Raw genomic sequence first — 27,625 nt, forward strand, 5'->3', positions numbered from 1 at the left:
TTCTCATAATATGATTTAAGGCTTCCGCCCACTGGGCCCTTGAGGGACTTGCGCTTGACTTCCATAGTCTGGGAATGATCTGTCGAGTGGCGGCAATGCAGTGTCTCAGAAAGCCTTTCTTTATCACAGAGATAGAGCCAGGGATCATAGATAATAGCCCGATCTCTGGGATCGGTACAACCGAGTCCGACCATAATTTATTGTAAAGTGCAAAGACCGCCTCCAACAGACCACTCACCCCAGGGCAAGACCACCAGATATGTAACATGGAACCACGTTCCCTGGCACATCTCCAACATATATCAGACACCTCCGGGAACATCTTATGCAGCCTCTCCGGAGTTCGGTACCATCTGGCGACGATTTTAAAGTTAGTCTCCTGTATTTGTGACGAGACAGAGAGTTTATGAGTTAAGACAGACGCCTTATCCCAATACTCTTCAGTAAATGTTTTGTTCAGCGCCCGTTCCCAAGCTTGTCTGTACGGGACTGGCGTATTTTTAGTCCTCTCTCTCACCAGCCACCCATAGACCATAGATATTAGATGCCTAGGAGGTTCTTTATTCGTAAAAATTTGTTCTATAAATGTTAGTTCCCTTGTAAGGGATTGTGTGTGCCCCAGGGATTGTAGGAAGCTGCTCAATTGATTAGCCATAAACCATCTGCTGCCTCTCATTTCAGCGGGGAACCACCCTTCCAGAGAATGTATGTCGCGGCCTTTTAGTGCGTGTCGTACTTGTACTACCCCGTTGAACGGTAGACCGAATATTTCAGGATTCATATCTCGTAGGGGACACCTAGCATCTAGAAATATTGGAGACATGGGGCCCGGGATGGATGTCAGTTTATGTCGTTTACTCATTCTGTCCCAACTGCCTAGCAGTATCCTATATAGGGGTGTGCAGGGAGAGGATGTGTCACGGTCTATCGGGGAAAGCCAGAGGGATGCCATCAGAGGCGACAAGTTCAAAGAAGCCTCCAGCGTCACCCAGAGCTTGGAAGACGAATTCAAGGCTGCGTCTACTATGCAAGTCAGCATAGAGGCCTCATGGTATAGACCCAAGTCCGGCAAGCCCGCCCCTCCCATCTCTTTAGGCCTAGTAAGTAAAGTGTGGGCCATCCGAGGTCTATAGGAATCCCATATAAAACCCGAGATCACCCTTTTAAGTCTACTAAGGAAGGTAGGGGCTATTTGGAGGGGTATAGTTTGGAAGAAATAGAGTATTTTTGGCAGGATATCCATTTTAATTACACTAATCCTTCCGAACCATGAGAGCGGAAGGCGCTTCCAGGCAAGGAGCTCCTTCTCTAGAGACCCCAGAAGGGGCTGATAGTTAACCTGAAAGAGGCAAGATAAATCCGTCGGGATTTTTATCCCCAGGTACGTGATGACTTTTTCGGCCCATCGAAAGGGGAACTCATTCTTAAAATCTCCCACCACATTGTCAGGCAGGTTTACGTTGAGCAGCTCGGACTTCGTGAGGTTTACTTTAAAGTTAGAAAGTTCAAAAAAAAGATTTTAAACTCTGCCATTACTGACGGAAGCGTTGTGCGTGGTTGAGTGATAAATAATAATAAATCATCCGCGAATATGGCCATTTTATGACGGAGCCCTCCCAACTTAAGGCCCTTGATAGATTTATTAGTTCTAATGGCGTTTGCCAATGATTCCATCACTAAGATGTAGAGCAGTGGTGATAAGGGGCACCCCTGGCGGGTTCCGTTGCTTATGGCAAACGGGGTAGTAAGATCCCCATTCACCCTGACCATCGCCGTCGGGTTCTGGTAGAGGGCCATTATACGAGCTAGCATGAGGGGGCCAAGACCTATCTGCCTGAGTGTCTGTTCCATGAAGTTCCAACTTACTCTGTCAAATGCCTTTTCGGCATCAACAGAGAGCAGGCACATAGGGATCTTCTGCCTTTGGGCAGCGTTCATCAATGACACTGTTTTGATAGTATTGTCCCTGGCTTCTCTGCCTGGGACAAACCCCACCTGCTCCTTATGTATAAGACCTGGAATTAATGTTTGCAGGCGTTGCGCCAATAATTTAGAGTATATTTTAATATCTATGTTTATGAGAGAGATGGGTCTGAAATTGGCACAAAGGGTGACGTCCTTCCCGGGTTTTGGAATCACAGATATATGCGCCATTAGGGATTGCTTTGGGAAAGTAGCCCCCTTAGCTATCGCATTGTAGGAGGAGAGGAGGGGTTCAATTATATCCATTTTCAGCGTTTTGTAGAAGCGCGGAGAAAAGCCGTCCGGTCCCGGACTCTTGCCCACTTTCAATTCCTTAATCACCTGAGCAAGTTCCTCAGATGTGAACTCATCCTCCAAGCCCTGAGCCAACTGCTGTGATATACGTTTTGGGGCATATTTGGACAAGTATGCAGCTATGGCCTCCCTTTTGTCCGCATCTTCCTGCATTGGTAAATTATATAGGGATTCATAAAATTTCCTGAATTCCTCCAAAATTCCAGAAGGGTTGAAAATCATGCCATTAGTTGGCGAATTAATAGACATAACCCTTGAAGATAGTAGTCTGGGATGCAGGGCCCTAGATAACCACTTGCCACATTTGTTGCCATACTCAAAGAAGCCAAATTTTAGGCGATCCCTTGCACATAGGGTTTTCTGGTCCAATATTTGCAAAATTTGTTGCCTAACTGAGGATAATTCTGCTCTCAGAGCATCAGACCACTGAACTTTATTTGCAGACTCAAGAGAAGCCAGAGTAGCTAGTAGGGATCTAAGTTTGGACGCATTTTGCCGCTTAATTCTAGCCCCGTGTGACATAAAAATTCTGCGGAGTTCGCATTTTAGCCCCTCCCACATGAGCGGAGCATTATTATAATCAATAGGGTTGCCATTCTTAAAACGCTCTATAGCCTCCTTGACCTCAGCCGAGCACAGGGCATCTTTTAATAGATGATCGTTAAGCCGCCAGGAGAATGTCTTCCTCCTTTGAGGATAAGGTCTTATAGCACCCATTACCGGCGCGTGGTCAGACCAAATTATGGAATCAATAGAGCAAGTAGGGCTGAGATCAAGGAGGGAATGAGAGACCAGGAGTGTATCAATACGGCTATACGTGTTATGCACACTAGAATAGTGACTATAATCCCTTTGTGCCGGGTGCAGTATCCTCCAGAGATCCACTAAATTTAGTTTAGCTAACTCCTGCCTTAGTCTACGGGTGGCTGCAAATGAGATTGAGGACTTACCTTCAGATGTGTCAAGGTCTGGATCAAGTGGTACATTCAAATCGCCGCCAAGAATTATGTCCGAGCCTCCAGCAAAGCCCGCCAAATCCTCCAGGAGATGGATACCGTATGCAATTTGTACTACATTAGGGAAATAAACATTAGCCAGAGTATAAGTAGAGCCTGCGACAGAAATTTTTAGGAAGAGAAATCTGCCTTTCTGATCCACCCTAGAATCCAAGATCTGTGGAGAGAAGGAGGAGTGAAATGCCACAGAGACCCCTTTGGACTTCTGTACTGGGTTTGGTGCATGGAACCAAGTGTTATAAAATTTATTGCGACACGAGGGTACACAGGAGGTCTTAAAATGAGTTTCTTGAAACATGACTATTTGCACACGTTTTTTATGGAATCCATAAAGGATTTGCCCTCTTTTTCCTGGGCTATTCAGGCCCCTAGCATTAAATGTGGCGAAAGATAAATTAGTCATTCTAAGCTAACGGTAGGGTCGCCTGTACACGGTCTAAGCAAGAAAGAGATAGACTAATAATTAAAAGGGGGGGGATAGGAAGACAGGGACTAGTTGTTACTTACAAGACGAACAAAGACAGACCGGGGTTTCACAAATAATATAACTACCAACAAATAAGAACTTCTGGATTCCCTGGTTCCCAGTCAATAGACCAGGTGTTAGACCAGGGTAACTCGTATTCTATACTATGCTACACTACAGTGTTATACACTAGGCAACACTATATGTCGCCAACCCTACTTGGGAACTTAGGCAAAAACTTTTGACGGTCGTGCATTAGCACCGGACCCTATGAAAAAAAGAACACACGGCCTCTCAGGCCAGATATAAAGGCAGCAGGCATTTGTTTCAGCAAATCCATGTTTGCATTTTAAACCATCTCCCTATTGGCGATACAACCAGGGATATCTACAAAAGCGTTAAGCTAACAATATTTCTCTAGAACTTCAACTACATGCTTAGCTCAAGGTTTCAGGGTTGACCCGCAAAGGTAGCACTTCTGGATCTCTTGGAGTCTCGCTGTTGTTTCGGCGGGACCTTGTTCCATTGTTCCCTTGGAGGGGACACCGGCAAAGAGGCCGGACGCGGCCAGTCTGGCAGGGACACCATCGGGAGTTCAAAAGTTCCTAGGAAACCAGGCAAATCTCCTAGACGTCTGAAAGATGCACTCTTCCCATCCTTTTTGGCCAGCAGTTGAAAGGGATATCCCCATCTATATAAGATGTCGCGATCTCTTAGCAATTGCAGTAAAGGCTTGAGAGCTTTTCTGAGGAATAGCGTACGTCGAGCAAGATCTGGCAAGATCAGTAGGGGCGAGTCCCCATGTTGCAGTCCACCAGAGTCCCTGGCATGTTGTAAGATTCGTTCTTTATCCTTATAAAAATGTATACGGCAGATGACATCTCGTACACGTTTAGGATCTGAGGAACGCGGGCCAAGAGTACGGTGGATCCTATCTATTTCGATCTTTTTGTTAGGAGGCATGTGTAGCAAATTGCCAAAGAATTTCTGGGCCCAATTCTCTAGCTGTGATGGCAGGATCTCTTCCGAGAGGCCCCTTATTCTCAAATTATTTCGTCTATGACGATTTTCTATATCATCAAGATGGTCCATGATATCTGCAATTTGAGACGAATGTTGTGCAATAACCTCTTTATGAGAATGAATAACGTCACGCAGACCTTCCTGATGTTCCTCCAATTCTAGGACCCTGTGCCCCACGTGCTTAATCTCCGATTTAATATCCTCCATATCCTTCTTATGTGAGGCCTCCATCTTTCCTAGGAGAGTCTGTAGATCTTCTCTGGTAGGGAGAGCCATTATGTGTGACTTCCAGTCCCACTCATCATGCGTGGACCGTGGCGGTGTGGATGTCTCCTGCCATAGTCCCATGCCGCCAGCAGCAAGGGAATTGAGCGGGGAAACGGGGCTATGAGCTGAAGCCCAGCAAGGAGAGGCCCCCAATGAGGCAGACTGAGCCCCAGGGCTTGATTGAGAGAGCCCATGTTGGTTCTTTTGAGGGGGGTTGATATGGGCACCTGTTAGCCCTCCTGCAACAGTTGGAGAAGGGGGGGTTGCATTCACTTGCCGGGGACTGTAATGTCCAGGGGAGCTCCCTGGTGACCTGTCAGGCTTCCTCTCTTCTGGCGGAGCCGCCATGTCGGCCCACGTGGCATGCTCACGGTGAGCTGGGGCCTCCACCATCACGGCCCGATCCCCTGCGCCTACCTTGGCCGGGGCAGACTGCGCTGCCTCCCTCTGTGCGCCCTTCTCCTTTCCTCCTTCCCTCGGCACTGTAGCTGTTGCGGCTGCTGGCTGTGACAGCTTCCTGCTCTCCTGCGGTGCTGGGGCAGTAGCGCTGGAGTTTTCTGTGCCGGCGGCCATCTTGGCTGTTACGTGCTTGCTAGTGACAGAGCCGACCGGCTCAAAGAATGTGGCCACGCTCCCACTTTCCTTTCGGGATCGGGATCTCCCGGCGCTCCTGCCTCCCCTGCCCACCATCATGTCCCCGGTCAGGGTCTTTGGATGCCTGCTGCTCTATTTCTGCGGGTCTCGGAGCGGAGCACTGCAGTTGAGCGTCCTATCCCGCCATTAGCTAGCCACGCCCCCCGGGTTATCCACTTTCAACAAATAATTGATATGGTTTGTATAAGGGAAAAGTTATACAATTTTCCAATATATAATCTGTACCAATTCCTCATGTTTTTTAAGATCTCTGCTTGCTTTCCTTCTACAGAAAGCTTCTAGGTTTACTTCCAGTAAATAGAAATCTGTCCATGGTCATGTGATGTATCACAGGTGCATGGCTCGTTATATCACACAGCTCTGATTACTTGGCTCGTGCAACTGCGTATCCATCACATGACCATGGACAGATTTCTATTCACTGGAAGTAAACCTAGAAGCTTCCTATAGAAGGAAAGCAAGTAGAAAAGTATATTGTAAATTGGATAACTTTTCATTACACAAACCATATAAAATATTTGCTTAAAGCAGGGTTCCCCAAACTACGGCCCGTGGCCACATGCGGCACCCGATGCTTGGCGCACCTGCCCGTCACTGTGTAGTGCTCGATGCAGCCGCAAACGGCCGCTCGAGCACTTTTACTGGAGCGATGTGGCCGGAATACAACCCCGGCGCACAATTAATGGGGGGGGGCATATTCAATAATTAATGGAGAGGGGTCCCAGTATATTTAATAATTAATTGTCCCAATTAATTCATTAATTGGGCCAATATTTAAAATAGTTCACAAGTGGGTGCAGTATATTAATTAATTGAGGGGGGTGCCAGTGTATGTACTGGTATGGTCACATGTACTGATATTTATTTTTAAACTTTAGTCCGGCCCTCCAACGGTCTGAGGGGGACAGTGAATGGCCCCCTATGTAAAAAGTTTGGGGACCCCTGGCTTAAAGTGTACAACCCCTAGTAGTGTCCACATATTTAATGTGTATGTTAAGGTGGAGCCAATGGTTGGTGGACCACAATGAATGTGATTTCACAACTTCCTTTTCAACAAGACCTAAACCTTAAAGGCTAGTACATCAGACCTCACAGGAGTGAGGAGTGGAGGGGACAGGTCATTAGTTTGTGATTCCTAAATTTAAAAACAAAACACAATGACTGATACCTGCAGGAAACAGCCTTTAAATGTGTTTTAATGAAAAATTTTCTGTGCATCAGTTTACATAAATATGCTTCTTTGTGCATTATTCGTATTTAACACTATCATTATAATTCGTCCAGTTATTAAAGCATCTATTAAAATCTTATGACATGTTACGGACTCCGCTATTTAACTTCTATCAAGTATTTGGTGTAAGCATAATGCAAGCTAAAATAAACTTTATGTTCAGTCACAAAGGCAAAATCATCAAACAAAGCCATTAAACAACATCACTAACAAAATATAAAAGGAGTGACAAATTATCATTTACAGCGCATTATTGGAAGATCATGGACTCACAGATAAATCATAGCCATAACTCACTAAAGGAAGGAGTCAGACAGAGTATAAAAGCCTCATCCCATCCCCAGGTACAGAATCCAATCCTTCTACCTCTATATCACACACTACTGGGGTCATCTATAACCATGTCAGGACACGGACAGCATAAACAGTGCAAAGACCTGGATCGTAAGTAAAAGATTTGTCAATGGAGATTTTTTAAATCTTCATGTTCCTCTTGTTTTTCGACTGCTTTACTATTAACCTTTGGTACACTATATGCGGTTCACAGTGGTTCCTTGTTAATATGGTTGAACTGAGGAAAAAGTTTTCAATGTTTTAGCAGGGCTGTAACAGTGAAATCTAATGAGGTTTTATAAAACTAAGAGGTAAGTTCAGAAATAAGGTCACATGTGGTCATTAATATCACACTGGTGGGGGACCCATCACCCCACTAATCACGTAACCAATCAGCACTGTATATAGAGACAGAAAAGGACACATCCCCACTAGAGTCTCTTCAGTATAAGAGGAGTCTGATAGCTTCTTTGATAATAAAAATGTATGGTTAACTTTTTTAATTTATCAGTGTACAAAATGATATTCATAGACCTTCGTTTTTTGTAACATATTTGCCTGCAGAACAATAAATGTATATTAGATGTATATTGGTAAATTACCTACCCCCACACATACACACACAGTTTAACTGTATTATTAGGGATAGCATGAAATGTTAGCTTAGGTAAACTGTCAATAGGCTAAGTAAAAAGCATTGCAGACACAGAGCCAAAATCCATGTTATATTCCAAAACAGGATTTAAAATGTTGAAGTTCCAAGCAGGCTTGTTTCCATGAAAATATACCACAGAGAGGAGAGGATGTGCCCCTTCTGCCTGTTTTCAGGATCTTTGGAGGACCTTTAAATGCCCTGCATGACTCATGTATCCATGTGTATTGTAAGCAAGAACAGATGTATGAGGATTTCATCAGTGATGTTCCTTCTCAGTATAGAATTTGGTGGTTCAAAACTATATAGAAAAAAGAAAATCTTGCCTTAAACCTTATATAAAAAATAGCTGAACATACTGTATTGATTTCAGAAGACTAATATTCCCATCATATATGATACATTTAAGTAACAAACAGAGCTGTGAAACGCGGGGCACTACCGCCACTCTCCCCAGCTTGCAGTTTTAGGATATATCTCCATAGATGGTGCAAAAATATCGGATGTTAGCACGGGTGGTGCTCAGCATACAGTGTGTAGATCACGATAGAAAACATGAATAAAGAGGCATCTGCGGCACTCACCCGTTAAAATTCTTCTTTATTGTAGTCTTCACATAAAATCAGTCTGACATAGTAAAGCCAAAGTGGGGCAGAGGTAGGAGCAGGAGGTCAGAAGGTAAGGCGACAGCCGTTTCGCGCCGTCCGGCGCTTTCTCTAGCCTGTCTAGCCAGGCTAGAGAAAGCGCCGGACGGCGCGAAACGGCTGTCGCCTTACCTTCTGACCTCCTGCTCCTACCTCTGCCCCACTTTGGCTTTACTATGTCAGACTGATTTTATGTGAAGACTACAATAAAGAAGAATTTTAACGGGTGAGTGCCGCAGATGCCTCTTTATTCATATGATACATTTAACATTTTATGTAAAATTCGGTTGGGTCTTTCCAGCTCTATTAGAGTTCAGGATGCAGTAGATACATTAGTGCATGGTTGCTTAAGATAGAAGAAAGAATTAGATTGCTGTAGAAATTGAATGATTTTAAAGCTGAAATACCTAATTTCGTCTCCTTAGCTTCTTCACTACACCATGGAGGTCATGATGGTGGAGCCAAAAACCTAGGAGGACATGATGGAAGCTCAAAACACCATGGAGGTCATGAAGATAGTTCAAAGATTCATGGAGGCCATGGAGATAGCTCAAAAAGTCACGGAGGACATGGTGATGGCTCCAAAGCTCACGGAGGCCATGGCGATGGCGGAAAGGCTCATGGAGGTCACGGCGATGGTGGACAAGGTCATGGAGGCCACGGTGATGGCTCACAATCCCATGGAGGCCATGGTGATAGTTCAAAAGGTCATGGTGGTGGCTCACAATCCCATGGAGGCCATGGTGATGGCTCACAATCCCATGGAGGCCATAGTGATAGTTCAAAAGCACATGGAGGTCATGGTGGTGGCTCACAAGCTCATGGAGGCCACCAGGGTCAAGGCCATGGAAAATAAAATCATATTTACCGCCAGAATATAAATGCATTAGAAGAGCAAAATTTGAAGTAAAAGTAAAACTACTTGCTGGGAAAAGAAGCAAATTCAAAACAAAAAAAATATTTGCATTCATTTGAATTTATCTGTTTGTGTTTGGATAAATTTATCAAATAAAATAGAAAAAGGTTGCACTATGTGAGATGTATTCCTATTACTACATATTACTTTTATAGGCACCAGATTGATCAACAGGAAAATCATTGAAAGAAAAGTTAAAATGAATCCCTGAATTTAGAAATAAAAGTCATACAAATAAATTCTAAAAGCTATGGATGTGTGAAAGCTGTATTTTTTATAGCAAATACGGCACAGAGCTGTGGACATACAATCATGCCAAGTATTTTAATGGTGTTCTCATAGATCACTACACACAGAACATAAATACAGCAGATTGTATACATGGAACAGATGATGGACGATTCACATTGTATTCAATGTTATCACAAAGGTACTGTATACATGGTGCAGAATATTTTGGCACAGAAATTGACATTGATTGGTAGGAGTGCGACCTACCATCATCTGTTTTCACTGTAGGTGGAGGCAGAAGAAAATCGTTCCGTAGTATAGTCACTGTTTGTGCTTCATTTAGGTGCAATTGCCATTAAACTACAAAATAGGGTATAGTAAATGTATTGTGTCAGAACATTTGAAGCTCTATAAACAGAGTGGTTTCCTCTTTGTGTACTGGTTGTCCATGCTCTTATAAAATACTCCAAAAAGTGCATTTGGTTTATGCATGAGGCGTATAAGCTCACATAAGTTAAAGGTAAATGTAAAGGTAATTATATACCAGTAATTTTCTTTCCCTGAACCACGACAGCACCGCTTATTTCAGTGGTGCTCTGGTGATGCTGTTGTGGTTAGGGGGTAACACATTCACACATTTGTATAACATGGTCATGTGCATGAGCCCTTATACAGGTAGGCAAGAAAAATGGAAATGGACTTTAGTCTGGGAAGCTAGAGTGACATCACAAATGCATCAGAGTAAAATAGAATGCAGCGACAGACAGGAGAACTGCACCTGTATTTCATACCAGTCAGCTACTGTGATTTCACAAGTACATTTTAGGAAGCTATTGTGACATCACAACTCTGAAATAAGCTCCTTTAAAGGAAACCTACCATTTGATTTGACGCATTATGAAGCAAATATACCTTGAGAATGCTGTAGCTACACTGATGCAGGATCATATCTTGGTTAATCCCTAAACTAAGCTCAAGCTTGCTGCCTACATAAACACATTACACAGGGAGATTTTCATTACACATGAGCTTAGTCAAGACATGACTAATCAACCTGAGCTGGATCACTCATACACAGCAGTTGGGGGATGGTGCAGCAATTTATTATTCTGCCTTCAGGAACAACCCAGGGATTACATCATTCTGTCCTGAAGGTAACAAAAAAGTGGAGGGTGGCACAGTAAAGTAACTGATTAAAATCCAAAGTGGGTGCAGACTCAAAGGGATTTGACTCAAAGTCCCAGCGATTCCAAATGAAGAAAGCAGGCAAGCAGCACTCTGTGTGGATGAGTAGGTTATTTCACAAGTGGAAAATGCACTTGAAATAAACTACCCCTCCCCACTGGGTGCTGCTCGCCAGCTTTCTTCATCCTGTCCTGCAGTGAATAACTCACAAGCTAGGAGAAGCGCTGAACCAGCCATAGAAGCGAAAGAGCTTCATTATCATAAAGTTATATCTGTTTTGATAGCAAAATGATTAAATTATGATCCTGCATCAGTGTAGCTACAGCATTCTCAAGGTATGTTTGCTTCAAAATGAATCAAATGTTAGGTTTCCTTTAAGCCCGTGTTTACATCTCCATTAGCGATATATTTTTTTCCATTCTGTCTTAAGAGCAGCAAAATGTACTGCAAGCTTTACACGAGAACTGCAGTATTTTATATGAGCGATCAAGTTATCACAGGTTTAAGTGCCCTAGTGGGGTATTAAAAAAACATTTAAGTTATAAAAAAAATTTAAATAAAATAATTATATATAAAAAAATATTGTGTTAATAAAAGGGAAATAATAAAAAATGGTTTGCTGTGTTCTTGGCTAAGCAGACTCTATATTATAATAACTACTTATATAGTGCCTACAGATTACACAGCGCTGCACAAAGCATGGCAAATTGGTCCCTGTCCCCATGTTTCCCTACAAGAAACATATCATTAAAAAGTACTGTTGTTATCTTATGCGGGAATAAAGCATCTCTCAGGATATGGCAACAACCAAGCAAATGAGTTTTCCACAGAAAGGTGTTTTTTTGTTTTAGTAGTAAAACATAAGAAAATCTATTTGGCGTCTCCTTAATTGCACTAATTTACAGAATACTTTAATCATTATTTTGTACTGTGATTTGCATAAACATTTTAATTAAAAAGTGTTTTTATTGCTCTCTTTATTGCTCTCATGTAGGGAACAATAATTGTATCATTCAATGTTTTTAGTGAAAATTAACCCGTTAGAAAGTTGGAAGTTGAGCATGGAGAAAAGGACTTGATACTAAAGGCCATTTTAAGCCATGTCCTTAAGGGGTTAAACTATGAATTTCTGATAATAGTTTAGGCATAAATAATTTTATTGAACATATTAAATCATTTACATAAAGTGGAGGACTGACTCTTAATGAGCAATAAGGCCATGCAGGCCCCCTTGTATAGCGGAAATGAGCGTACTTAATATGCATTACTTAATGTAGAGTTCCCAAGAGCTGTCTAAAAAATGGAAGGGGGGGGGGTCAATAATATGCATAATGCTTAGTGTCTAATGCACACAGCCCCATAAAATTCCAGCAGGGTCAGATGTCGATATATGCAACCTCTCTCCATAAATATGACCCATATCAAGGGTGTAGATGTTGGGTGTAGCCAAGTACAATACCCTAATAAGGTTTCCCATATTGTATTTGCCTTGCTTAAGTTTGTCTGTAGTCTCCCAGAGCCGTGGGTCATGTGACCTACCAGCAGCAGGACTCAGAACTTCCTGTGACGCCCTGTGTCCAGCTGGTAGATGGAGGGGGCTGTGCAGTCATTGCTGTTTACAAGCCCCCTCCAAAATTACTACTCTCTCAGTAGTGGTTGGGGGCCAACAGATGTACTTAGCATGCCCTTTCAATCACTTACAAGGGAATGGGTATCACAGAGAGGTGTACATACAGTACTCAGGTCACATGACTCACAGCTTCCACAGGCCTACATACAAACATTCCTGAGGTAACCATATCAGGGTTTTGTACTTACCCAGGTAAAGTTAGTTATTAATGGCAACGCCTTTTAAGATATAGTTGTTTTTGGGGGGTGCTCATTAATGGTAGAGAAAGGAATAAGCAGGCCTCATTACACAGAATTAAAATTGGGGGTATTTTATTAAGCCTGCCTTTCTGCCTACAGACGTTTTGGTGCCTTTATCTATGTCAGGTTGAACCCTTTTGGTGGTGAAGGCATAATAAATCTTTCCCATTGGATGAGACTCCAAATCTTTGCTGCCCATTATAAAGCCACCACTTAGCGGCAGACCTGGTGAAAATTTAAGACCGGTTGTAGGCAGGTTTGCGCTAAGACAGTAATGAGCCTCTTCCGGAATTGGAAGGATTTTGATGGCACCAGAAGCAGAATTGGTGGTCTGAATTATTTCCGCAGTCACATCAGCAAGGACAAGGGGATTGAATGTCAGGCATCTTTGGAAGACATAATGCTTGGCACAGACACCTATAAATTGTGCCAATCTATCTGCCTGATAATATTGTATAAGTGACTTTTTATGACAGACAAGTGTCATTGAAGGGAAATTGAACACTGTGAAGCACCTTTCTCAAAGCTAGTGCCCATAGCAATCAAACAGCAACATTAATACGCATAATACACCATGGTCATATACCATACTGCTATAATCATAACTATTCATATGATGTGTTGTGCTGCTTAACTAATACAAACTATATTTTGTAATGATCATGCCAAGAAAAAATATTCAGTTAAGCCATAAAGGCAAAAAAAGATCAAAGTCTTTAAACATCATAATTAACAGATGTATTAAGAGACTGACAAATCCTCATTTACAGACATCATCAATGGTCAGACTGTGGGCTCATAGATAAATCACACAGATTACTCACTAAACGGTGCAGACAGAGTATAAAAGCCTGATCCCCAGGTACAGAATACAGCATCTTTCAAGTCTTCTTCTTCTTGTCACTACCACTACTAGTGTGATCCATAACCATGTCTGGAGTAAAAGGAAGCGGACAGCACAAACAGATTCAGTCCAAAGACCAGGATCGTAAGTAACAGAATGTCTTCTGGTTTAGTTTAGTTGTGGTGTTTGACATTATTATGTAACTGCCTCCTTCTACCCTTCTGATGTATGTACCAACAACATTAAGTTCTAGAAAACCCTGCAACCATCTGTGGTAGGACCTGTCAGTTGCTTGCCTACATTAAGCCAGCATGAGAAATTTAACATAGCACAGTTCCTCTTAAAATGGAAGCCAGTGAAATAGAATCATTTCAGGAATGCAGAATTTAGGATCCATGCTCTCCGCTTTGAAAATGGGCATCCTTTACTGTAATTCTAAATCCATAGGGGGGTTTTGAAAAGAATGCCAGTATTATATTTACAGGCTCTTTATATTTCTGTTCTCTTATTCGGTATTCTAACATTTTTACAATGCACCCATATATAGTAGGGGTCCCATTGTTTAATGAAGATAAATCTTATGGGCTTCCTTAGGCTCCTGAACCTAGGCGTGACCACACCTTCTGCATTCAATTCACGTTACACCCCTGACTAATTTTTATCCAGAAAAAGTCCAGAATTCATTAAGGTTTGAGCTCATCTTTTCTGTGCCCAGAATCTTCTCTATCCTCTAGCACATAACTATAAATTTTGCTTCAAAAACACAAACAAAATGTTTTTTAATAAATTAATAAATAGAATTTTTCCAGTTCAGGGTTGATATTTCCCACACAGAAAAGAGTAGGATATACTGGCTTTACACACATTCACTGGTTTCATAGATATCCACTAAAAAGGGATGGTCTATCCATTTCCAATCACAAACAGGAACATTTTGAATGCTGCTTTGTATAATAGTACAGGTGATCGAAGAATACAAATTCAGCATATATATCATGAAAGCTGTTCAGTAAAAGTTTAATTTTCCTTCCTTAGATTCTTCACAGCAGCAAAGCCATGCAGGTCATGAAAGTAGTCATGGTGGTCAAGATAATGGTTCACAAAGTCATGAAGGACATATGGATAGTTCAAAACATCATGGAGGTCATGATGATGGGGCTAAAACTCATGGAGGTCATGATGTTGGTTCAAAAGCTCACAGAGGTCAGGATGATAGCTCAAAAGTTCACAAAGGTCATAGCGATGGATCAAAGGCTCACATAGGTCATGGTGATGGCTCAAAAGGTGATGGAGTTCATAGTGATGGCTCAAAAGCTGATGAAGTTCATGGTGATGAATCAAAAGGTGATGGAGGTCATGGTGAAGGATCAAAAGCTCATGGAGGACATCAGGATCAAGAACATGGAAAATAAAATCATAGAAAGAACCATACCTGTCTTCAAGTAAAACATAAATGTAAAACATAAAATCTGTTACTTTACACAAGTAATAAAATAAATTGAGTTTGAGTATTTTTGTTTTGTTTCTTTTTTGCAAGACTAAATATCAAGCGACTAAGAAATTTTAGAATGAGTGTATAAAAGTACCAGATACAATGAAATTAAACATCTTTTGACTAAATTTTTTGCAAATCTCCTTCACTATAGTAAGAACAAGTTAAAGTGTTTTACTGAATGTAATTCATATTCACTCTAAGCCAAGAGAATGTGTCTCTGCATTGGAACTGGCTTAGGTGTAAAAAGGTCACTAGAAAGATCTCTGAACAGCCCATTCAAGCAGTTGACATTATTATTAGATCCTAGAAATTTATTTTCTGAAAACTGAGAATAACCTGAGTTTGTACAGCATATAATACTCCCTTGTTCAATACACCATGGTTTAAATTTATACAACGCTTTGCATCAAATTGTAGGAGGCTCCACCGTTTCCACTAAACCACACCAGAAGCTATCTAAAATCAGTACTCATTACTAAAAGGGGCTAAAGGGGTATTCTCGTCTGGGCACTCACATTTAGTTTCATTAATCTGCCATGCATATACATTTCTTTAATTAGAAAAAAAAATTTACCTGTGTGAAGATAATTTCTCATAAATGTAGTCACATGGTCCCTTAGAAATAAGACTGTGTCCTTAGATACGACCACCTCTGCTGGAGTGATTGCACAAAGAAACAAAAAAATTTTTGTTTATGAAATGTCTGGGAGTTACTGCAGGTCCCGCAGCCGTCCTGTGGTAATGAACGCTGAAGCCAAGCGGTCGGACAGGACTTAGTAGTGCATGTCTGGCCACCACTGCCAAAATGTGAGGTGGTCGTATACGAGGAAGCTATCTCGTTTCTAAGGGACGACATGGCTACACTTATGAAAAATTATCTTCACAAAGGAACATTTTTTTAAATAACATCCGATTGAAGAAATGTTTACATATGGCAAATGAATTCAATTAAATGTAAACGCCCAGATGGGAGTACACCTTTAAAAGTCATAAATCATGTAGATACAAATTATGGAAAATTCAGCATTTTAATTCATCTTTACTTTGGCATTCATGTGGCTTTAGCTTAAAACCATCCACATTGATAATATTGGAAAGAGGTCTAAGTAATACACATTGTTCTTTTGGGATATATGCAGTTTAGTGTGTATACAAAATCTGCCTCTCTCTTAATGGATCAATGTAAGCAAAATTGTAAGTATAGTAAACAGATATGTTCTGTATATGAGATTTAGATCAGACTACTATTCGGTTTCAATGAGTACCTGATTTTCCATTTCGGAAACAACCTTTCTTAGACCCTCATTTTGTGTCATTATAATTTCACCAAGAAATGCATAAATTCAGCGACAACTGCCTAACCACTAATGATAGCGTCAGACTATAGGAACACGTTCTTTGGACAATGGGAATAGTGACACACATTTGGTCATTTATTTCTAAAGGTCCAGAGAAATAGCTGAGTAATAGAACAATGTAGATATAGGAGAATTGTAACATGATTCATTGAAACAGACATGTTCATTACAGTGCTATATAGAAATTATGTTTTTAAAAACACATGAAAACACAATTTGATTGCACTACATGTGTGGTGCAAAGTTGTTTATGTTCAGGGTGGGTAGCGGAATACTTATTTTATTTTCCACAAATTAACTTGTGGACATACTTTGTGGGAACGGGATAGAAGGATGGTGACTGTCTGGCTAGGGATAGCAGAAAGGGACCAACAGTAACCACACTGATCCATATTGTCTGGCTCAGTATCCCCACTACACAGTCTAAATATTCAGTATCACACTAGTCAGCTATAATTACATATATGACAAAGCAGGCTGGAGCTGAGAGCAAAATCATGATATAAAACAAAGCCCCCACCCCCCCCCCCCCCAAAAAAAAAAGTTTCATCCAACTCCGGTATCCTCAGATCCTCAGGGGAGTGGGGTTATAGCACGTCAATATGCACAGGGTGTAAGCTATCGTGTAAGAGGAGTAGGTTGTGTCTGTCAATGTCAGGATGCCACATCACCGTTGGACAAAGAAGAGACCCATAGCAATGGGAATTCTGATGTTTGCCAGCAGGCACCAATTGGTCTGCATCTTCAGTGAGTAGGATAGCCGAGCAACCCAACCAGACAAAAATAGTTTAATATGGACCTTATTTATTATATGGTCCCATAATATAAAGGTTTACATAAATAACTTATGTATTATAATAAATATATAACACAAGTCACAATTGTTATTTTACTTTTTTTTATTATTAACAGGTTAATGAGTTTTCTCTAGGCTATTGTAAGGCACATAGAATGGATTTCATATACCCTGCACATAAGTTATGCCTATTATTTGTTCATCCACTCGTTGATGTGTTGGGCATCGTCACGCCTCAGACTTCCCTTTGCTATGGGTCTCTCCTACTTACAATAGTGATGCGTTCTCTTCAGCTTTGCCTAAACGCACAGCCTACTCCGCCTTCCTGCTAGCTTAAAGCCTGTGCATCGTTGTGGGAAGACGATAAAGGGGGGAGCATTCTGGCTACGTAGGGGGAGGGCACTCTGACTATTGGCTACTGTTTAGGTTGCACCTGGCAGTGTCTTAAGTCATTTAACGATATGTTCAGCTTTGTGGTTGCCCTGAATTGACTGATTGAAGTGGTAATGCAATATAAATCTAACTATTGAACATTTATACGGTAATAAAATGAATTTCGGTTCCTTTATAAAGCAGCCCCAAGACTGATGTGGCACTTGTGGAAAATGAGTTTGACATCCCTGGTCTAGATAGTTAGTCACTGCTATATTAATCACACAGTGGGGCACATTTACTAAGAATGTTGGAAACTGCACTAAAAGTGCTCTGCCTGTGTATAATGCTGGGTACAACAGATTTTATGCCAGATTTACACCTAAAATTCATTAAGATCGTGCGTCCTGATTTTTGCACATGGTGCCTAGTGCATCTTCACCACAAAACGGTTGCGTGCGACACATTTGTGGTGCAGACACTTCTTAACCCCTTAACGCTCTGCGCCGTAGCTCTACGGCGCAGAGGTATAAGGAATGTATGAAGAGGGCTCACGGGCTGAGTCCTCTTCATACAGAGGTGGGGGTTTTTGCATTTTGCACAAAACCCCCACCGCTAATAACCGCGGTCGGTGCTTGCACCGATCGCGGCTATTAACCCTCTAAACGCTGCCCGCAAAGTCGCGGGCGGCGTTTAAAAGACGGCGGCGCGCGGGCGCCGCCATCTTTTTTTCGATCGCCACGCCCCCGAACGTCATCGGGGGGCGGCGATCGGTTACCATGGTAGCCTCGGGTCTTCTTTTGACACGAGGCTACATGGTTTATGCAGGTTCGTTACAATGAGCCAGTGGCTCATTGTAATGTATGACCTGCAAAAATGCCATATATTGCAATACTGTAGTATTGCAGTATATGGTAGGAGCGATCTGACCATCTAGGGTTAATGTACCCTAGGTGGTCTAAAAAATAGTGAAAAAAAAAAGAAAAAAAAAGTTTAAAAAATTAAAAAAATTAATAAAATATTAAAAGTTCAAATCACCCCCCTTTCCCTAGAACGGATATAAAAAATAACAAACAGTAAAAATCACAGACATATTAGGTATCGCCGCGTCCCAAAATGCCCGATCTATCAAAATATAAAAACGGTTACGGCCGGCGGTGACCTCCGAGGCGGGAAATGGCGCCCAAATGTCCGAAATGCGACTTTTTACATAACATAAAAAATGAAATAAAAAATTATCAAAATGTCGCACAGACCTCAAAATGGTAGCAATGAAAACGTCGCCTCATTTCGCAAAAAATGACCCCTCACACATTTCCTTGCGCCAAAGTATGAAAAAGTTATTAGCGTCAGAAGATGGCAAAAATTTTTTTTTCTTTTTTGTACACATTCGTTTAATTTTTGAAAATGTATTAAAACGCAATAAAACCTATATAAATTTGGTATCACCGCGATCGCACCGAACCAAAGAATAAAGTTGGTGTGTTATTTGGAGCGAAGAGTGAAAGTCGTAAAAACTGAGCCCACAAGAACGTGACGCACGTGCGGTTTTTTTTCAATTTTTCCACATTTGGAATTTTTTTTCAGCTTCGCAGTACACGGCATGTTAAAATAAATAACATTACGGGAAATTAAAATTTGTTACGCACAAAATAAGCCCTCACACAGGTCTGTACACATAAAAATGAAAAAGTTATGGATTTTTGAAGTTGGAGAGCGAGAAATTAGCCGAAAAACCCTCCGTCCTTAAGGGGTTAAATATGTGTACAAGCAGTTTACACCTAATAAAACGTGCAGAAAACTGTTGCAAAGACCTTAGTAAATGTGTCCCAATGTATGAAGTGTAATGGAGCGTTAAAGTGATATTAATCCAAATTGTTGCAAAATTAAATAAATATTTGTATATAGCACTGTACATACACTGATTCTTTATTTGGTAGTTGTAAGATAAGGGTATTTTTTCTGTTTAGACAATTGGTCTCTTGAGCAGATAATATGACCAATAATTATCCAAAATATCCCAAATTATCAAATTAAGTGTTGCTAAAGCCAGAAAACCCATCTAGAGCTGGTGGTGCTTCCCTTGTGCCAGTAGATGGAGCCAGGGTGCACCCTAAACAGAGTTGCAGACACTGAGGAGGGTGTGGTAGGGTCTGTCCACAAAGAAGTAAACGAGTGCAAATTCCAGGGAACTTAAAGGGACTAGTGCTTGCAGAACAGTGCCAGGAAGCTGTAGGTTTAGTTCTTTGTTAATACATGACTAAAACTAAATTACATATGTCATGAGAGAAGCTCATCAAATTATTGAGGATTCACCTAACTGCTGACAAAAAGCTGTACATCAAGAAACAGGACTGAAAGAAATGACACTCATCAGTTATTATTTTTTTTTTCAAATTGAAATTTGTGGATCTGAGAGACTATGGAGTTTGTAGACATTTGATAATAACTATGTAAATGTAAAGTCTGTACACATTGGCAATAATCTTTTGTGCAGAATACCATCACGGAAGGATGCAGAAATAATACAGTGTTATAGCTATAGATGGCTAAATCGATTTGTGGAATTCGATACAAATTTCACCGAAAATTCAATTTGTCACGAACCCGAAGTTTACGCTGGTTTGTGGGAATGAAGTTTTTTCTTTTTGCTCTTTTTTTTTTTTAGCTAAATGGGCGCAAGCACAACGTGTTGCATGAGGCAGAGAACTCTGGGAAGGAGAAAAAAACACCTCCGATGACATCTGCAGACCTATAAGCCAATCAGTGACCGGCAGGCTTATGTTTTGTCACAAAGCCCTATAAAAACCAGCCATTTTCAATCTCCGCACTTAACACTGCATGTGCTGTCTGTAGCGTCTAGCTGCTGTTAGTGTGTACTGTGCTGTAGCAATTTCTTTTTCAATTCCAGGTTGTGCGTTTAGGGGCATCTGTATACCCCATATAGCGATTCTTTGTAGTTACTGAATCCAATAGGAAAAATCTGTTTCATATCTATGTAGCAGCTATAGTGATTTCTGGACCTCTCCCAGGGTGTGCGTTTTGGGGGATTTGTATACCCCAAATAGCAGTTCTTTTTAGTTACTGAATCCAATAGGAAGAAATCTGTTTCGTATATATATGCAGCAGCTGTAGTGATTTGTGTACCACTCTCAGGGTGTGTGTTTTGGGGTATCTATATAACGCAAACTACAACATTTTTTTGCTGCTAAAGTTGGGAGAAAGAAATGTGTGTCTACCTAGTTTATAGAGGGATTTCTGCTCCTCTCCCAGGGTATCCATAGTGGGGTATCTGTATAACGCAATACTTTTTGTTGCTAAAATTCACAGCAACAAATAAGTGTCAAATTCACATAGTTTATAGAGTGATTTTCGCTCCAATTACAAAGTGTCCATTGTGGGGTATCTGTATAACGCAAATTCCAATAATTTTTGTTGCTAAAGTTCACAGCAAGATTTACGTGTCAAATCCACATAGTTTAAAGAGTGATTTTCGCTCCAATTACAGGGTGTCTGTTGTGGGTTATCTGTATAATGCAAATTCCAATACTTTTTTGTTACTAAAGTTGAGAGTAACAAATAAGTGTCAAATCTACATAGTTGATCAACCACTATGTCAGACAGAAAGGTGGTAGATGGAGCAGGCAGAGGTCGCAGCAGAGTAAGGGGACGTCGCAGCAGGGGTGAATCTGTGAGGCCAGAACTGCAGTTGTCATCTAGTGGCAGTGTGTCGATCAACAACCCAAAGGTTGTTGATTTGGTTGACTAGGTCATCTAATTCCTCAAATATAACATCTGACAAGAGTCCGTGGGTTCGTCAGATACAACAATTATTTGGCATGGTCCAGGAGCAGGTCAGCGGCCCTCGCCTGTCCTCAACCATCCTCTGTCCTGTTCATTTCCCTCAGCCAGAGAGCTACCAGGGGGTCTGGGCTCAGTGCCAATATTCAGCTAGGATGAAGTGTTTGCGGACAGCAGCTGCTTGGCAGTGAAGAGATGAGGCAGACATCCTCTGCTTCGTGCAGTAGGCAGGCTGTACATACTGACACCGTTGAGGAGAGTAGCAGTGAGAGAGAAACGTAAATTGACGATGATGTAGCCGATAGCACTCGGGAGCCGGGTGTAGCAAGGGATTCATCGTTGGGAAGAGAGTGTCAACTTGTGCGTCAGCCAGCAGAGCAGGCAGCAAGTCGCTAATGTGGCCGTGAGTCAGCAGGGTGGCAGCAGTGTGAGCACGGAATCCAAACGGCTGCGGGGTGCAAATCCCACTTCAGAGGTCCAAGTGAGCAGTGGTACAGGGGCTCAGTGAGGCAGCGGCATTAGTAGTCACTCAGTGCAGTGTTGGCAGTAAAGTCACCACCTCGGCGGTGTGGCAGTTTTTTGTTAAGACACCAGAGGAGCCGAGCGTGTGTATATGTGGAATCTGCAGGCTGAAAGTGAAGCGTGGCCAGGAAGCTAAAGTTGGCATCACTGCCCTGCATCAACACATACAGCATCATGGCCTGGGAGAAACGTGGAATAGATGTGGAGGTCCATCCTGCCGCGGCAGCAACAGCAGCAGTAGAACCTAGTGGCACACATGCCATATCAGCCAGTCAAGGCTCCAGCACCTCTGCCAAAGGGAGTCATTTGTCTTTGACATCATCTCCCACTCCAGACACTCCTCGCTACGCATGGCGACAGCAGTCGTTTAAAGAGATGATTACAAAGAGAAAACTGTAAGCGTCTAGCCATCCTAAGGTGTAGAAGCTGACCTGAACTTACGACTTGTGCCGTACCAAGGTGGAGTGTTCCACATTTTTTTTCCAAAAAGGCAGTGCCAGCCATACACCAATATGTACAACAGAAGGTGGGCCAGTACTTGAGCTTATCAGTTTCTTCCAAGCTGAACGGCAGCGTTGACGTGTGGAGCTGTAACTACGGTCAGGGCCAGTACATGTCCTTTACAGCCCACTGGGTGAATGTGCTTCCCGCCCAGCCACTCCCACAACTTTCACAAGAGACGCCGCTTTCTCCTCAATGTTGTCAAACTGCTGCTCCTGCCCCAGTGTCCGCCTCCTCCTCCTCTTTCTCCACCACCACATCAGCCTCAACAAGTGCTTCTCCACCATACCACATGTGCAGGGCACAACGGTGTCACAGAGTTCTACACCTGGTTTGCGTGGGGGAACTTAGTCACACAGGGGAGGAACTGCTCCGCGTCATGCAACAAGAAATCAATGTGTGTGACAATGGGAGGAACATGGTGTCCGCATTGCACCGAGGGATGGCCCATGCGCCCTGCATGGCGCACGTGTTCAATACGCTTGTCAACAGAATCCTTATGTCTTCCACCCATCTGCAAGACATTCTAACAATGGTCAGGAAACTGTGCATGCATTTCAGCCATTCTTACAAAGCCAAGCACACCCTCTTCGAGTTGCAGCGTCAGAAGGGCCTCCCCCAACATAGTCTGATATGCGATGTTTCCACCATTTAAGATTCCAGCCTCCATATGTTCGACCGCCTGTATGAGCAGAGAAAAGCCACAAATGATTTTTTGATGATGCAGGCGGAACAGAGTACTCCCCTGTGTAACTTTGATGTCATCCACTGGCAGCTCATGCATGACACGTGCTGTGTGCTCAGGCCCTTTGAAGAGGCCACGTTATTTTTCAGTCGCCAGGACTGCGGGATGAATAACGTCATTCCACTGCTTCATATCCTGGAAATCATACTGCAAAAGCTGTCAGGACAGAGCACTGGAGAAGTGGAGACTACATCTCATGGCCACATGAGTCCGGTGACAGCCGAATAGTCAACATCCGGCATAGGGATACATTTGACTCTCCACCCTCTTGGACTCTCGCTACTGGTCAAAAATGGGTGACTTTTTTCCAGCTGCGGAGAGGGGGGAACAACTGGCATACCATAGAGAAATACTGTGCACACAGTTGGCCGCTGCCTACGTGCGCCATTGTCCATCCTCTGTCGGGTCTGACCGGGGGATTCCTGGCAGTCATCACTCACGTACTGCTGTCACGGCTGCTATGGAGAGCTGGGGGGTAGGAGCAGTAGCAGCTCCATCAGCAGCAGCTTAAGTCTAGATTCCTTAATGAGCAACTTCCTTCATCCACCTATTGAGGAGGGTAGCCACCACCAGCAGCAGGACATGGAGCAGATCCAGCACCAGAAGGTGGTGGCCTACTTGGACAGCACTTTACCACCTCAGGTAGAGGATCCCATGGACTACTGGACAGCCAAACTTGATGCGTGGCCGCAACTTGAGGAGAGAAGCTGTCCTGCCCGGCCAGTAGTGTGGCATCAGAGTGGGTGTTTAGTGCGGCGGGGCCATCGTTACCCCAAGGAGAACCCGATTGTCCACACGTAATGTAGAGAGACTGGCCTTTGTCAAAATGAATCAGGCTTGGCTCGGCCAGGATTTCAACTCACCAATGCCTTATGCATCAGATTAAATCAGTCATGACGCCTCATCCAAACTATTCTGATGCTGCCACCCACCTGATGCCACACATCTGCTAGCAGTTGCTCCATCTGCCTCCTACCATCTTTACCAGGAACTGGAATTGTCCACCACCTCCACACTATATCATTGTGCCACTCTGTGGGCTCCTGCTGCTGCTGATGCCACCTCCACCCTATATCATTGTGCCACTTTGTGGGCTCCTGCTGCTGCTGAGGCCACCTCCACACTATATCATTGTTCCACTCTGTGGGTTCCTGCTGCTGCTATCCACAAAACGTCAGTGCTCTACTCATTAAGAAAAGGTTCAATTTAAATGGATAATTTCACCACCTTTCCTCCAGTTAGAAATTGAAGATCTCCTAGGCTCCTTGCTTTTTCTTCCGTTTCCCAAGGTTAGGACTCCAGTGCAACCCTCATGTCACTTTCGTGCCCGCTGTGTACCTTAAATCCAGGTTTCCAAGGCAACGGAAGACTATTTTTATTGTATATACTCATAAAATAAGATTAAAAAAGCACACATCACAGCATAAAACTGCCAAACACCTCGCCCGAGGTGGCGTTTTTATGCTGTGATACGCACTTTTGGATTGATAGCCAAAAGCAGGAGTGGATACAGAACACAGAGGACATGCAAATATCCCATTTACTGGTCATCTCGGTTTTGGATCCACTCCTGTTTGTTTTTTACTTTTGCAATACAGATGGATTATTGACCGATTGAAAGAGCACACTGAAACGTGAAATGATCAGTGACGTCAATGCAAAATTACTGCCGGCACCATATCCACTCTTTTGGGGGGTTTCTACATGTTCTGTCGTAATCTATGGAATCATCTGATGTCAGTGTAAAAAAACCCTCTTTGATGTTATAGTGGGATCTTAGCCCTCAGCTCGGTCCTTTCGAGTTGGCACAGACGTTACTTTGTCAGGCTGCGGTCCCGCTTCACTTTTGGTGAAGTTGGCCTCTGTAAGTGCACATGGAAGTGAAGAGTGAAGCGATTCTAAGAGTGGTGGCTGTCATGTGTGTGTCAAACTAAAACACAGCATTGTTTGAAGACCAAACCATGCTCCCTATGCATATTTAAGCATGGCACAACATTCTATAGCAACCTACAGGCTCTCTGCAGGCAGGAAAAACCTGTTTTTTAATGTGATTTGTCATTATTGGATTTGGGTCGAATCAAATTTAAAAAAAAAATTGGGCGAATCGGGACGAACCGAATTCTAACAAATTCGCCCATCTCTAGCTATAACCTGAGTGCTGCAAGGTAATAACACTATCCCCATCACCCACTGAATACTTTGTGCAGTTATATAGCTAATTACAGCCATACAATTGGTGTAGACTGGATGGCTACATAGCCATAGGAGAATATCAGTGCCATCTAAAGGCAGAAGTAGAATATTACAGCTAAATTCTCACAGACATACAGGGGAACATTTTATCATGAGCAAGTGTATAGTGAAAAAAACACCTGACCCTTGACACACACCAGATGGCTGCTCTGATCTGTGTGAATAATTGCACTAAATTCTGTGCCCTCCTTGGAGGAACGCCCCGTACTGGTCCACTTCAGGCCACTCCATGTCCACTTTATGTGGGACAGGAATTGCACCTATTTCAGGGCTTGTACCACGGTTTTCAGGCATAGAAGCCCTGATTAATGTGCCCTACAGAATGTTCCTTTTGAGTAACTTGTTTTCACAAAATAATTCTCAGTTACTAATTTTTCTATTAAAAAAACAATTACAAATATTTACTTAAATGAGAAATGCTAAAATTGTATTATATTCAAACATTTCTCTACTGGTTTTTCCGAGTTATTTTTAATGATGGCATAACAACTCATTTTCTATGGGCTTGAAGGACACCTGTCATCAGGTCACTGTCACTAGTCCTGTCACCAATACCTGTTGGAGTAGCTCACAAGGACTCCATCCCAGCCTTTATCTAGTCAATTCATACATGAGTGATGTCACTACTGTTACCCCCACCCCTCCGGCTGCTCATGTCTGTGTAATGTATAGTAAAGCATTCCTAGTGTCTGTGCTTTATCTGCTGACATGCTGTGTTCTCCTATACACATGTGTGAGACATAGTCATCAACTACACATGAATCTGCTTTAACATGTCTGCCTGGAACAGTTGTATCTCTCCTATGCGCACACAGGCTGCAGGGGGCAAGGCCGCCAGTACCAGGAAGGACATGGAGGAGCTATTACACCATTATACCTCACATCATTATACAGGTTGTCAGTCATGTGTATAGGAGTATCTCATATACAGAGGCTACAGGGGCCGACAGCACCAGGAAGCACATAGAGGAGCCATTACACCAATATACCTCACATCATTATACAGGCTCTCTCATACACACACAGGCTTCATGCAATGGTGCGTGAATAGCGTCTCAGCCGCTCTGGGGAGAGGCTGACAGCGCTATTCACACACCATTGCGCCACTCTTTGCTATAAGCAAAACGTATCTTGACTTTCCCCACAGAAACTGAGTCTGATGAAGGTCAATTGTCTCACCGAAACATCATGTTTAAAAGTTTGTGTAATAAAAAACAAAATTTGCAACACAGTGTGACTGGAGTTTACAAATTTCGTATGTAGGAGTATACCATACATACATGCTGCAAGGGACACCAGCTCCAGGAAGCACATAAATGAGTCATTACACCATACATCAGTATACAGGCTGGCAGTCATGTGTATAGGAGTATCTCATACACACAGGCCGCCAGCACCAGAAAGCACATGGAGGAGCCATTACACCATAGTACCTCACATCATTATATAGGCTGTCAGTCATGTATATATGAGAATCTCATACACACAGGCTGCAGGGAGCGTGACTGCCAGCACCAGGAAGCACATGAAGGAGACATTACACCATTATACCTCACATCATTATACAGGCTGTCATTCATGTATATAGGAGTATCTCACACACACAGGCTGTAGGGGGTGTGGCCGCCAGCACCAGGAAGCACATGGAGGAGCCATTACACCATTGTACCTCACAACATTATACAGGCTGTCAGTCATGTGTATAGGAGTATCTCATACACACAGGCTGCACCAACATCAGTAAGCACATGGAGGAGACATTACACCATTATACTTCATATCATGATATAGGCTGTCAGTCAAGCACTTGGAGGTATGGCTGTGCCTCCCACTCATGAATAAGCTGGACAGCTGAATATGATAATGATTCATTGAACATCTCTCTATGCTTTCTAATGGTTAATTTGCCTGACAATGGGACCATCCCCATCCACAAAGTGATCCAGCATGGGACATTAACTAATAACTAAGTATGTGCCGGGAACTGCTGCAGGTTATAGTGCTACCGGAAAAACTAAATTTTAATGTAAACCAAACATTTTCAGGCTTGGGTTGCATTTATAAAGCTGATATTTTACATGTGCAAAAATGATCATGTGAGAAGCGACTTTAGTAGGTTCTTTGACAGGAATGTATCCATAATATCAAGAATGACCTGACTTATATATTGATTA

The 27,625-nt window shown here is 42.6% G+C and overlaps 2 long non-coding RNA genes across 2 annotated transcripts in view; one reads left to right on the plus strand and one right to left on the minus strand.

Moving 5' to 3' along the window:
• LOC140105820 (uncharacterized) overlaps window positions 1-27,625 on the minus strand; it is a 572,683-nt gene that overhangs the window by 269,539 nt on the left and 275,519 nt on the right. The gene's annotated exons all lie outside the window — the stretch shown is intronic.
• LOC140106358 (uncharacterized) lies at window positions 13,621-15,119 on the plus strand. Its single transcript, XR_011850768.1, has 2 exons — window positions 13,621-13,752; window positions 14,644-15,119. It is a non-coding gene; the product is annotated as an uncharacterized lncRNA (long non-coding RNA).

The sequence above is a fragment of the Engystomops pustulosus genome, chromosome 11 (genome assembly GCF_040894005.1).
Source record: "Engystomops pustulosus chromosome 11, aEngPut4.maternal, whole genome shotgun sequence".
Classification (NCBI taxonomy): domain Eukaryota; kingdom Metazoa; phylum Chordata; class Amphibia; order Anura; family Leptodactylidae; genus Engystomops; species Engystomops pustulosus.